The sequence below is a fragment of the Nycticebus coucang genome, unplaced genomic scaffold (assembly GCF_027406575.1).
Source record: "Nycticebus coucang isolate mNycCou1 unplaced genomic scaffold, mNycCou1.pri scaffold_54, whole genome shotgun sequence".
In the NCBI taxonomy this organism is placed as follows: Eukaryota; Metazoa; Chordata; class Mammalia; order Primates; family Lorisidae; genus Nycticebus; species Nycticebus coucang.
Window position 1 is genome coordinate 571,909 of NW_026515584.1, and position 12,782 is coordinate 584,690.

The window sequence follows — 12,782 nt, forward strand, 5'->3', positions numbered from 1 at the left end:
TAGGGTTATTTGAGGCTACTTAGAAATTTGGCGTGTTCTCCTCTTGGTAACAAAATTTCTCCTCTGATATTTGGACCAGAGTTTTCTTTTAGCATTCCCTCCCTTTTTTTTTAGAGGCCACGATTACTGCAGTGCTTGTGTGGGAGTCTGTCCCCACAGGGACACTTGAAAAACTTTTTCATGTCATTGAGCCAGTAGAGGTCGTGCTGCTCACTGACACAGGTCTCCAGCACATGGAGATCGGTGTAGGTGCCCATCTTGCATGTTACGACCAGACACTTCACTTCTCTGATGTTTCTCATCTTTTCTTCCATTTGTTTTTTTTTTTTTTTTTCACCAATGCCTCAAAATAGCATTTATGCAGCTCAGCTTCAGCCTCTTTCAGGACACCTGTGCACTTTGACTTTACTTTTAGAATTTCCTGAAATTACTCAGATTCCAGTCAGGCAAACTGCTCTCTCCTTTTCTTCATGGCAGGCTCCAATTCATCCTCAGCTTGGGAAGAAAACATGGTGTTCTTTTCTACACATTTCACCACTCCCAGGGTATCCTGGGAATCCTTTTGTATCATTTTGAGGCTATTTTGGTGTGTTTCTTTAAGAAGCTGGCCTTTGCTCTTAATTTGGTGACAGCAGCCAAGTTTTTTGTTTCTGCTAAAGCACTCAGTTTTGGTTTTGGTGGTTGTGACTCATCAGAAAAGAGAACGTCATTTCCTTTTGAGATGCCACACCCCATCTTGGGCATCCACCTGGTCAGGCTGCCTTCCATCCTGGGGAAATCAGTCCCCATCCATGCAGATTGATCAGTGGGCTATTAAGATGAGGATGGCAGAGCCAGGCTCTTGACTTTATTTGAGCCTTGGAGAAATTGTCTCCAAAAAGCTTCTGATTTCCTTTCCCTCATCTACAACATTTGCTGCTTCTGTTGTTTTAAGAGGGCCAATGCCAATACAGACTGCATGGCAGGTTTGGGGCTTCCCATGATCCCTGTAGTCATGGCTTTGACTAAATGCTACCGGCTTCTGGCTCCACTCAGTGGCAGATCCCTCAATTCTTTGAACTCCTCAGAGCAAGACAAGCTCTTCTGGGGCATTCTGAGTATTTGTTTTGTTTCCTGAATGATCAAGTCTGCACCTTTGACAACCAGATTGCTCCGAGTGGTTTGAATCATCTTCGTAGGCACAACAGCTGCTGCAACTGAGGCCACATAGGACGCGGAAGAAACTCCTCAGTGGTAAAAACCATCTTGACATAGCCATTCTTCAAGGCTGGTGACTTTGCAGGCAAACTTCTTTGGAATTTATCCTCTGGATAAGGTGGACTGCAGGTCAGCCTGTTGTGCACTGAGTTTCCAGTACTGAGCCTGGATGTGATACTCAAGTATTCAGAGTTTCACAAATTAACCATCTGTGCATGAGGTTCTCCATTCTTTTTCTTTGCTTTATAGGTTTCAAGATCAAGAGATTCACCCATAATTAAGAGATTCTGGGGATGATCCATAGCTAAGGACACCTTCTCTGAGCCATCCTTGGGCTTCACGGGGTTAGCATTGAGCAATCCTATAAAAGCACCTTGTTCTATCTTCAATTTTATTATTAATTTATTTATGTATTTATTTATTTTTATTGTTTGAAATTTATTAAGGGTACAAAGAATTATGTTACACTGATTGAAGTTGTTAGGTAAACTCCCTCTTGTAATTGTGTCCCACCCCCAAGAGGTGTGCCATACACTGTGACCCCTTACCCTACTTCCTCTGCCCCTCTCCCCATCCCTCATTTCCCTATCCCCCACCTTCTATTAGACCACTTACAGCCTTCATATTAGAATTGAGTACATTGCGTTCTTTCTTCTCCACTCTTCTGATGCTTTATGAAGAGGAATGTGTTCCACCTCCATACAGGTTAGTAAAAAAGATGTAAAATCTCCATCTTTTTTAATGACACAATAGTATTTCATGGTATACACAAACTACAGCTTGTTAATCCATTCCTTGGTTGATGGGCATTTAGGTTGTTTCCACAGTTTGGCAATTGTAAATTGAGCTGCAAATGGTCAGTGCAAATGTTTAGTACAATTTTTTTTTCCATGTGGCTAGATGCCTCATTAAGGAAATGCAGGACCAAATGGGAGGGCTAGTTTGAGTTCTTAGAGGATTCTCCATACTTCCTTCCAAAAAGGTTGTATTGGTTTTCAGTACCACCAGCAGTGTAAAAGTGTTCCCTTCTCTCCATATCCACACCAGCATCTGCAGATTTAAGACTTTGTGATGTGGGCTATTCTAATTGGGGTTAGGTGGTATCTCAGGGTAGTTATGATTTACATTTCTCTGATGATCTGGGAAGATGAGCATTTTTCAAATGTTTCTTAGCCATTTGTCTGTCTTTGTCAGAGAAGGTTCTGTTTGTATCTCTTGCCCCGAGGTAGATGGGATTGTTTACTCTTTACTGTTGATTAACTTGAGTTCTCTGTAGATTCTAGTTATCAGTCCTTTGTCAGATTCATGCCCTGGCAAATATCTTTTACCATTCTGAAGATTATCTTCTTGCTTTCCTTGTTGTGTCCTTAGTGATGCAGAAGCTTTTCAGCTTAATTAAGTCCATTTGTTAATTTTTGTTGTTGTTATGATGGGCCCTGAAGTCTTTGTCATAAAATTTTTCCCTAGCTCAACATCATCAAGAGTTTCCCCCTATGCTTTCTTCTAAGATTTTTATCATTTTGTGTCTTAGATTGAAGTCTCTTATCTATCTTGAGCCAATTTTTATAAGGGGTGAAATGTGTGGGGCAAGTTTCAGTCTTTTCATGTGGTTATGTAGTTTTCCCAGCACCATTTTTTGAAAATTAATTATTTTCCACACTGTATATTTTTGTTTGGTTTATCAAAGATCAGATGGCAAGAGGAGATTGGTTTGATCCATTGGTTTTCAATTCGGTTCCATATGTCTATGCCTCTATTTGTGTGACAATGCCATGGTGTTTTGTTTATGGCAGATTTGTAATATAGCCCAAAGTCTGGTAGGGTGATGCCTCTGACTTTGTTTTTATTACTAAGAATAGCCTTAGCTATATTGCTTATTTTCTGGTTCCATAAAAAATGAAGTACTATTTTTTCCAGTTCTTCAAAATATGTCAGTATTTTAATCACCATTGCCTCAAATTTGTAGATTCCTTTGTGTAGAATAGGCATTTTGGCAATGTTGATTCTTCCCAGCAAAGAGCATGGTATGTTCTGCAATTTGTTAGTATCTTCTATAATTTCTTTTCCTAGGGTTTCATAATCCTTTGTGAAAAGATAGTTCACCTCTTTTGTTAGGTATATTCTTAATTATTTAATTTTCTTTGAAGATACTCTGAAGGGAATTATGTTCTTGATTTGCTTCTCAATCAAGAGAAGCTGAACAGCTTAGTTGTTACTGGCATATACAAGGCTACTGATCTTTGCAAAGTGATTTTATACCCTGAGACATTTCTGTATTTCCTGATAACTTCCAGGAGTGTTTGGTTGAGTCTCTAGGTTTTCTAAATATAAGAGTATATCAGCAGGAAAGAGGGAGAGTTGGACCTCCTCTGCTCCCTTTGGGATGTCATTTATTTCTTTCTATTGCCTGATTGTATTGGCTAGAATTTCTAGAACTATGTTGAGTAATAGTGGTGAGAGTGTGCATCCTTGTCCGGTTCCAATTCTCTTTGGAAAAGCATTCAATTTTACACCATTCTGCATGATGTTAGCTGTGGATTGATGTCTTCAATCATCTTAAGAAATATACCAAATATGCCTATATTTTAAATGTTCTTGTTAGTAAAGAATTCTGAATTTTAACAAATGCTTTTTCTGCCTCTATTGAGAGCATCATTTAGACTTTGTTTTTATGGATAGGATGTATTAAATTTATGAATTTACATATGTTAAAACAACCTGCACCCCTTGGATGCAATCTACTTGATTGTGATGCATACTTTTTTTGAAATGAGTAGCTGTAATCTATTAGCTAAGATTTTATGGAGTATTTTTCCATCTATATTCATTAGTTAAATTGGTCTGAAGTTCTCCTTGTTTGTTAAGTCCCTTCCTGGTTTTGGAATCAAAACAAAAGTGATATTTGCTTTATAGAATATGTTTGGGAAGGCTCCAGCCTTGTCAATGTTTTGAAATAGGTTCTTCAGTATAGATAGAAGCTCATCTGTGAAGGTGTGATAGAATTCTGTTGTGAAGTCATCTGTTTCTGGGCTTTTGTTGTTGGTGGTGGTGTTAGAAGCTTTGTTATTGTTTCTGCACACTCAGCATTTGATATCTGCCTTTTCAGGAGATCTATTTCTTCCTGGTAAAGTCTAGGAAGATGGCATGATTGCAGCTATTGGTACATTTCCTCCACATTGCCAAATTTCTACACATAATTTCTTGTAGTAGACGAAACTCGACCAATACCTTTCACCCCTTAAAATAATTGACTTAAGGGGGGCGGAGCAAGATGGCAGCCGAGTAACAGCTTCCTTGCATCTGGGCACCGTGAGTCTGGGGAGATAGGACTCCAGGCATCTCTGGCTGGTGGGAACTGCCTATCATCACTCCTATGAGAATACAGGGAGTCAGCGAGAGACTTCTGGACCCCAAGAGGAGGACTAAAACAGTGGAAAACCGGCAAGTGGTCGCGTGTGTTCAACCCGTCTAAACCCGCCCACAACTGTAAGTTCAGTAGCAGCGAGACTGCAAACCAGAAAGGCCTTACCTGTGAACTCTTTTGATGTCCTTGGACTTGGCACTGAGTTGAACTGCCTTGGGGAAGGCCTGAGTGGGAGTGCGGAGAACTTTGGCCGTTGTCTAGGGCCCCAGTCTGAGCCGCTGAGCCAGACGGAGCTAATAGTGTTTGGCGGTGGGTCACACGGATCCATTGTCAGTGATCTGCCCCGGCAAGCTCCGCCCTCAGGGTCACAGAGCTAGAAACGGGTGGGAGCTGGTAACCCAGCAACCAAGTAGCCTAAGGGTGGGGTCTGAGCCGCCTTGCAGCCCTAACCCTCAGGGGCAGAGTGAGACCGGTTTTGGCACACTGAGTAAGTGGATAGCCACTTCAGCAGCGATTCCAGCGAGAAAGCTGGGAAAGCTTCTGCTCAGCAAGTTTACAAGTTCAAAGTGCCTTTTAGGTGGGCTGAAGAGAGATTTAGGGTGTCTACCTGCTGGGGTTTGAGAAATCAGCAGCCTCCAGTCGTATTGGAACTGTGACTAACATCCCATACCCCAAAAGACCACGTGTTGCCCAGACAATATTCAACAACATATACAAACTGCTTTGTTTTTGGTTGTGTATTTTTTTTTCTTTTTTTTTTTGTTTGGTTGGGTTTTTTTGTTTGTTTATTTTGACGTTGTTGATGTTCTTTTGTTTCTTAATTTCAATCTTTTCCATACAGATCCCTTTTTCTTTCTCAATTTTTCTAGTTTAATTATAATTTCCCATTGCTGCCTTTTTTAATAACTACAACTTCATTTTTGCTAGTGTTTCTACCGCTATCACTTGGTTTTTCACCCAATTTTATCGCCATAAAGTTTTCTGTTTGCTTGTTTTGGTTTGAGTTATAGCATTTTTGTCTTTCCTCTCTACTTGGTGGAGGTGGGGTACTGTGTCTGACCAGGTTAGCAAAGAGCTGCTGACCTCAACGGAACCACCCAACTGGGCACCCAACCCCCAGAAGGTGGGGTTTTTTAAGGTTGTGTCAAAGTACCCTACTGTACACCTATATTGCCCTGTCTCCCTCTTTCTGTGCCTCTCTTCTTTTTGTCAATATTCCTTATCCCTACCCCCTCTCCTTTCTCTATCTTTCTTTCTTTTCTTATCACTCGGTCCTCCTTTCTTTCATCCCTTTTTTGCTCTTCAACCTTCTCACCTTTCTGGTCCTGTAACCCTTAATCCACAGGCACGAGAACTTAAAGAGCAAGAGGAAGTGAAAGGAAAATTAGGGCAAGGAAACAGATAAAAGAAATCACTCATGAGGAAGAATCAGCAGAAAACTCCAGGCAACATGAAGAACCAGTCCAGAACAACCCCGCCAAGGGACCATGAGGTAGCTACTGCAGAGGATTCCACCTATACAGAAATGTTAGGAATGACAGAAAGGGAATTTAGAATACACATGTTGAAAACAATGAAAGAAATGATGGAAACAATGAAGGAAACTGCTAATAAAGTGGAAAATAACCAAAAGGAAATCCAAAAACAGAATCAAATCAGAGATGAACGATATGAAGAATATAAAAAGGACATAGCAGAGCTGAAGGAAATGAAACAGTCAATCAGGGAACTTAAAGATGCAATGGAAAGTATCAGCAACAGGTTAGACCATGCAGAAGAAAGAATTTCAGAGGTAGAAGACAAAGTTTTTGAGATAACTCAGATAGTAAAAGAGGCAGAAAAGAAGAGAGAGAAAGCAGAACGTTCACTGTCAGAATTATGGGACTTTATGAAACGTTCCAACATACGAGTTATAGGAATTCCAGAAGGGGAAGAAGACTGCCCCAGAGGAATGGAAGCCATACTAGAGAATATTATAAAAGAAAATTTCCCAAACATCACCAAAGATTCTGACACACTGCTTTCAGAGGGCTATCGGACCCCAGGTCGCCTCAACTCTAACCGAGCTTCTCCAAGACACATTGTGATGAACCTGTCCAAAGTCAAGACAAAAGAAAAGATTCCGCAAGCTGCCAGGAGTAAGCGCCAGTTGACCTACAGGGGCAAATCCATCAGAGTGACCTCAGACTTCTCTAATGAAACTTTCCAAGCAAGAAGACAATGGTCATCTACCTTTAATCTACTTAAACAGAACAATTTTCAGCCCAGAATTCTGTACCCTGCTAAGCTAAGCTTCAAAATTGATGGAGAAATCAAATCATTTATGGATATACAAACATTGAGGAAATTCACCACAACAAGACCAGCTCTACAGGGAATACTTCAACCTGTTCTGCACACTGACCACCACAATGGATCAGCAGCAAAGTAAGAACTCAGAAATCAAAGGACAGAACCTAACCTCCACACTGATGCAAAAGATAAAACTAAGCAATGGACTCTCACAAAATAAGACGAATAGAATACTACCACACTTATCAATTATCTCCATAAATGTTAATGGCTTGAATTCCCCACTGAAGAGACATAGATTGGCTGACTGGATTAAAAAACACAAGCCATCCATTTGCTGTCTGCAAGAAACACACCTGGCTTCAAAAGACAAATTAAAGCTCCGAGTCAAGGGTTGGAAGACAATTTTTCAGGCAAATGGAATTCAGAAGAAAAGAGGAGTTGCAATCTTATTTTCAGATACATGTGGATTTAAAGCAACTAAAGTCAAAAAAGACAAAGATGGTCACTTTATGTTGGTCAAGGGAAAACTACAACAAGAAGACATTTCAATTCTAAATATCTATGCACCAAATTTAAATGCTCCCAGATTCTTGAAACAGACCTTACTCAGTCTGAGCAATATGATATCTGATAATACCATCATAACAGGGGACTTTAACACACCTCTTACAGAGCTGGACAGATCCTCTAAACAGAAATTAAACAAAGATATAAGAGATTTAAATGAGACCCTAGAACAATTATGCTTGATAGACGCATATAGAACACTCCACCCCAAAGATAAAGAATATACATTCTTCTCATCACCCCATGGAACATTCTCCAAAATTGATCATATCCTGGGACACAAAACTAATATCAACAGAATCAAAAGAATTGAAATTTTACCTTGTATCTTTTCAGACCATAAGGCACTAAAGGTGGAACTCAACTCTAACAAAAATGCTCGACCCCATCCAAAGGCATGGAAATTAAACAATCTTCTGTTGAATAACAGATGGGTGCAGGAAGAAATCAAACAGGAAATCACTAACTTCCTTAAGCATAACAACAATGAAGACACAAGCTACCAAAACCTGTGGGATACTGCAAAAGCAGTTTTGAGAGGAAAATTCATCGCTTTAGATGCCTACATTCGAAAAACAGACAGAGAGCACATCAACAATCTCACAAGAGACCTTATGGAATTGGAAAAAGAAGAACAATCTAAGCCTAAACTCAGTAGAAGAAAAGAAATCTTCAAAATCAAATCAGAGATCAATGAAATTGAAAACAAAAGAATCATTCAGAAAATTAATGTTACAAGGAGTTGGTTTTTTGAAAAAATAAATAAAATAGATAAACCATTGGCCAGACTAACTAGAAATAGAAAAGTAAAATCTCTAGTAACCTCAATCAGAAATGATAAAGGGGAAATAACAACTGATCCCACAGAGATACAAGAGATCATCTCTGAATACTACCAGAAACTGTATGCCCAGAAATTTGACAATGTGAAGGAAATGGATCAATATTTGGAATCACACCCTCTCCCTAGACTTGGCCAGGAAGAAATAGACCTCCTGAACAGACCAATTTCAAGCACTGAGATCAAAGAAACAATAAAAAAGCTTCCAACTAAAAAATGCCCTGGTCCAGATGGCTTCACTCCAGAATTCTATCAAACCTTCAAGGAAGAGCTTATTCCTGTACTGCAGAAATTATTCCAAAAAATTGAGGAAGAAGGAATCTTCCCCAACACATTCTATGAAGCAAACATCACCCTGATACCAAAACCAGGAAAAGACCCAAACAAAAAGGAGAATTTCAGACCAATCTCACTCATGAATATAGATGGAAAAATTCTCAACAAAATCCTAGCCAATAGATTACAGCTTATCATCAAAAAAGTCATTCATCATGATCAAGCAGGCTTCATCCCAGGGATGCAAGGCTGGTTCAACATACGCAAGTCCATAAACGTTATCCACCATATTAACAGAGGCAAAAATAAAGATCACATGATCCTCTCAATAGATGCAGAAAAAGCATTTGATAAAATCCAGCATCCTTTTCTAATTAGAACACTGAAGAGTATAGGCATAGGTGGCACATTTCTAAAACTGATTGAAGCTATCTATGACAAACCCACAGCCAATATTTTACTGAATGGAGTAAAACTGAAAGCTTTTCCTCTTAGAACTGGAACCAGTCAAGGTTGTCCTCTGTCACCTTTACTATTCAACATAGTGCTGGAAGTTCTAGCCAATACAATTAGGCAAGACAAGGAAATAAAGGGAATCGAAATGGGAGCAGAGGAGGTCAAACTCTCCCTCTTTGCTGACGACATGATCTTATACTTAGAGAACCCCAAAGACTCAACCACAAGACTCCTAGAAGTCATCAAAAAATACAGTAATGTTTCAGGATATAAAATCAATGTCCACAAGTCAGTAGCCTTTGTATACACCAATAACAGTCAAGATGAGAAGCTAATTAAGGACACAACTCCCTTCACCATAGTTTCAAAGAAAATGAAATACCTAGGAATATACCTAACGAAGGAGGTGAAGGACCTCTATAAAGAAAACTATGAACTCCTCAGAAAGGAAATAGCAGAGGATATTAACAAATGGAAGAACATACCATGCTCATGGATGGGAAGAATCAACATTGTTAAAATGTCTATACTTCCCAAAGCAATCTACCTATTCAATGCCATTCCTATCAAAGTACCTACATCGTACTTTCAAGATTTGGAAAAAATGATTCTGCATTTTGTATGGAACCGGAAAAAACCCCGTATAGCTAAGGCAGTTCTTAGTAACAAAAATAAAGCTGGGGGCATCAGCATACCAGATTTTAGTCTGTACTACAAAGCCATAGTGCTCAAGACAGCATGGTACTGGCACAAAAACAGAGACATAGACACTTGGAATCGAATTGAACACCAAGAAATGAAACTAACATCTTACAACCACCTAATCTTCGATAAACCAAATAAGAACTTACCTTGGGGGAAAGACTCCCTATTCAATAAATGGTGTTGGGAGAACTGGATGTCTGCGTGTAAAAGACTGAAACTGGACCCACACCTTTCCCCACTCACAAAAATTGATTCAAGATGGATAAAGGACTTAAATTTAAGGCACGAAACAATAAAAATCCTCAAAGAAAGCATAGGAAAAACACTGGAAGATATTGGCCTGGGGGAAGACTTCATGAAGAAGACTGCCATGGCAATTGCAACAACAACAAAAATAAACAAATGGGACTTCATTAAACTGAAAAGCTTCTGCACAGCTAAGGTGACGATAACCAAAGCAAAGAGACAACCCACACAATGGGAAAGGATATTTGCATATCTTCAATCAGACAAAAGCTTGATAACCAGGATCTATAGAGAACTCAAATTAATCCACATGAAAAAAGCCAACAATCCCTTATATCAATGGGCAAGAGACATGAATAGAACTTTCTCTAAAGACGACAGACGAATGGCTAACAAACACATGAAAAAATGTTCATCATCTCTATATATTAGAGAAATGCAAATCAAAACATCCCTGAGATACCATCTAACCCCAGAGAGAATGGCCCACATCACAAAATCTCAAAACTGCAGATGCTGGTGTGGATGTGGAGAGAAGGGAACACTTTACACTGCTGGTGGGACTGCAAACTAGTACAACCTTTCTGGAAGGAAGTATGGAGAAACCTCAAAGCACTCAACCTAGACCTCCCATTCGATCCTGCAATCCCATTACTGGGCATCTACCGAGAAGGAAAAAAATCCTTTTATCATAAGGACACTTGTACTAGACTGTTTATTGCAGCTCAATTTACAATCGCCAAAATGTGGAAACAGCCTAAATGCCCACCAACCCAGGAATGGATTACCAAGCTGTGGTATATGTATACCATGGAATACTATTCAGCCATTAAAAAAAATGGAGACTTTACATCCTTCGTATTAACCTGGATGGAAGTGGAAGACATTATTCTTAGTAAAGCATCACAAGAATGGAGAAGCATGAATCCTATGTACTCAATCTTGATATGAGGACAATTAATGACAATTAAGGTTATGGGGGGGGTGCAGAAAGAGGGATGGAGGGAGGGGGGTGGGGCCTTAGTGTGAAAATAAATTATAAAAAAAAAAAAATAATTGACTTAAGATGGATAAAAGATTTAAATCTAAGACATGAAATGATAAGAATCTTAGAACAAAGTGTGAAAAAAGTTCTTGATGATGTTGGACTCAGGAAAGATTTTATGACAAAGACCTCAGTAGCAACATGTAAAATGAACAAATGGGACTTAATTAAGCTGAAAAAACTTCTGTCCAGCTAAGGACACAACAGGTAAAGCAAATAGACAACCTTTAGAATGGTTTTACACATGTTATGAATCTGATAAAGGTTTGATAATTAGAATCTACAGAGAACTCAAATTAAATCAACATCAATAGAGCAAACAAATTCCATCTACTACTGGTCAAGTGATATGAACAGAACCTTCTCTGAGGAAGCCGATGAGTGGCTAATAAACATATGAAAAAATATTCATCTTCCCTGATCAATAGAGAAACGCAAATCAAAACCGCCCTAGACATCATCCAGATCCAGTGAGAATAGCCCACATCACAAAGTCCCAAAGTTGCTGATATTGGTAATGGGGAACACTTTACACCCTAGCAGGAACTGCAAACTAATGCAACCTTTTTGAATAAAAGTATGGAGAATCTTCAGAGAACTCAAATTGGAACTTTTATTTGATCCTGGAATCACATTAATAGAGATATAACTACTCAGAAGAAAAAAAATATTTTTTAATAAAGACATTTTCACTAGATTGTTTACTGCAGCTCAGTTTACATTTGCCAAGATTCTGAAACAACCTGAATGTCCATCAACTCAGATATGGATCAAGAAACTGTGGTATGTGTACACCATACTTCTCAGTCATTTTTCAAACAGAGAGTTTACATCTTTGATATTAACCTGGATGGAGGTGAAATGCATTCTTCAGTAAAGCATCAGAAAATAGAAACACAAATATCCAACATACTCAATAATAGTATAAAGCCAGTAGACAATCTAATACATGTACACATAAGAGAAAAATCTCGTTTCAGTTCAAGTTGGGAGGAAGGGGAACAAGGGAACGGGCAAGAGAAGGTTGGAGGGAGATTGGTGTGCTCCTACTTAATAGGCAGAATGTAAGGGTACATGGAACACCTCTTGAGTCCGGGACACAACTACAAGAGGGACTCTACCTAACTAATGAAAATAATGTAAACAAATAATTGTTTATACCCTCACATTAACATGAAATTAAAAAAAAAGAAACAGGAAAAGAAAAGACCTGATTATCATTTTGTCCATGTATATAAATAAAGACCAAAAATGACTGAAATTTCAAGGGAAGTATGTACTGTGTGATAAAAGTCATCCAAATTTAGTATATTTTATACTCATTCACTATACAAAGTAAATATTTATGTTAAAATTTTGAATTCCATAATGGAAATAAAAGGGGAAAAATTGCAAGAACAATCTTATTGTATAAATAATGTAACATGAGATCTGTTGAATAATGTGATGTGGTTCATATTGAAATGCATAATCTTTTAAAAGAAGACTTGCTGCATTAGTAGTACTGGGTTTTACCACAAGAATCAGTAAATTAGCACATGTGAGCCAAGCTCAGCCCATTGCCTGCTTTTGTCAGCAAAGTTTTATTGGATCACAGGCATGCCGGTTCCTTCATTTTCTATGACAGATTTTGGACTATAACAAAATCCATATGGCCCACAAAGTCTAAAACATATTTACTCTCTGGCCTTTTAAAGGAAAATTTGGCCAAGACTAATTTTATTAGATTAAACAACCTCTGATTTAATCATTTTTACACTTTATTGAAATGTATATATGGAAAACGAGTG

At 38.7% G+C, this 12,782-nt stretch overlaps 1 pseudogene; it reads right to left on the reverse strand.

The window, feature by feature from the left end:
- Positions 1–5: 5 nt before the first annotated feature.
- LOC128579442 (protein MCM10 homolog) lies at positions 6–1,778 on the reverse strand (annotated as a pseudogene).
- Positions 1,779–12,782: the final 11,004 nt, after the last annotated feature.